This window comes from Sinocyclocheilus anshuiensis, unplaced genomic scaffold (genome assembly GCF_001515605.1).
Source record: "Sinocyclocheilus anshuiensis isolate Anshui unplaced genomic scaffold, SAMN03320099.WGS_v1.1 scaffold1274, whole genome shotgun sequence".
Lineage (NCBI taxonomy): Eukaryota > Metazoa > Chordata > Actinopteri > Cypriniformes > Cyprinidae > Sinocyclocheilus > Sinocyclocheilus anshuiensis.
The window spans coordinates 220,492-221,962 of NW_015558608.1; the positions used below are offsets into that span (position 1 = coordinate 220,492).

The 1,471-nt window shown below is 42.4% G+C and overlaps 1 protein-coding gene across 7 annotated transcripts in view; it reads right to left on the reverse strand.

Moving 5' to 3' along the window:
• The window catches only part of LOC107680287 (vitrin-like), a 26,166-nt gene extending 25,162 nt beyond the window's left edge, over positions 1–1,004 (reverse strand). For all 7 annotated transcript variants that reach the window (XM_016476118.1, XM_016476121.1, XM_016476117.1 and 4 more), the window contains exon 1: positions 882–1,004. The gene's annotated coding sequence lies outside the window, so the exon portion shown is untranslated. The remainder of the gene's footprint in view (positions 1–881) is intronic.
• Between the last annotated feature and the right edge of the window lie 467 nt (positions 1,005–1,471).

Sequence of the window (1,471 nt, forward strand, 5' to 3'; positions counted from 1 at the left end):
CCCCCCCCCCCCCCCCCCCAGATGAGGAAGACCACAGATCAGCAAAAAAATATTGCTTTAGTAGTTAACTATTCTATAATGTATGACCTCTTCGTAGTTTGTCTATGTCTTAAAAGCTCCAATGTGAAGTTAAACAAAACACACTTGATTCTATAACAAATTGAATAAACCAATTGAAGGAATGTAATGTTAGGAGGTTGTAGTTTATTTATTTGTCACTTTGTATATAGAGTAAATGGACAGGATGATGGCTGGATTTAAACCTGCAATACCTGCCTACATTAGCGCCACAGCTCCGACACTGTATAAATGTATACATGCTGTATAACTACTGTATATGCGGGAATAATGAATGTTGACACATATATAGACGGTTAGGACAGCTTCTGAGCCGAAGAACAAAGAACAGCAGGAGAACTCCAGCAGACTCCCGCAGTCCTCAAAGAGCAGACATGTCTCTACAGAGCTTCCCTTCACATCTCCACACACAGACACGCATCGTCCACTCAATACAAGCCTGATCAAGCTCACAGCGATTCCTCACATACTGCTGCTGACACATGCGCCAGTGTGACAGAACAACTAGAGCAGAGAGCTGGGCGCAGAAATCCTCTTCCCAGCGGTGTGAAGCTGCTGCTGGCGTACAGCTACTGTACTGATGCGAGGGAACTCCTAGATCTCTGCCTCTCCGCGCATTCCCTAAAGCGCACATCTGTGACGCGACACTGTCTCTATAATTACGCAGGGAAAAGTTTTAATAGGGGGAGAAAAAAACTGAACCACAAAGCCGCAGGTAATTCAAAATAATCTGACAGTTTTTGCTTTTTTTCTCCGCGAAACCGAAACCACATGAAAGTGAGTGAAATGAGAGGAGATCTTACCTTTCGAGCTGCTCGGCTGACGCGCAGAGACGCTTTGAACCTCCAATCACGCGCGCGTTTCGCTCGACCTGTCAGTGTGTGTGTGTGTGTGTGTGTGTGTGATGCTGGAGGGGGAAAGTTACTGCCTCCTTCAGTCCCACCCTAAACACACGCACAGCTGTGAACAGTCATCAAGGTCACGACCAAAACTCTCCATCTATATATCAGTCATTCTTGCTGGACAGAACATCGGCATGTCTCAGTTATGATATGACCCATACATTTTTCACTCATCATCCAATTTGCAGGTCATTTATAACTTTAGAGAGAGAGAGAGATTAAACAACGTATATTTACATCTATTTATTATAAAAGCTGATTATTAATTATTGGAACACACTCAGTTTTATGACAGGTTTTATGACAAATCAAAGTTTGCGTGTAGGCTATCATACAAATTAAAGAGTAGAAGAGGAGTGACACAAACTGAATCTTACCTGTTGCAATTTTTCTAAGGCTAAAACAGCTTTTATTTCATTGTAAACTCCAAACATAGCCAACTTCACAGTGAATGTTTAATGATAAACAAGCTGAAGACTGTAAATTCAAAG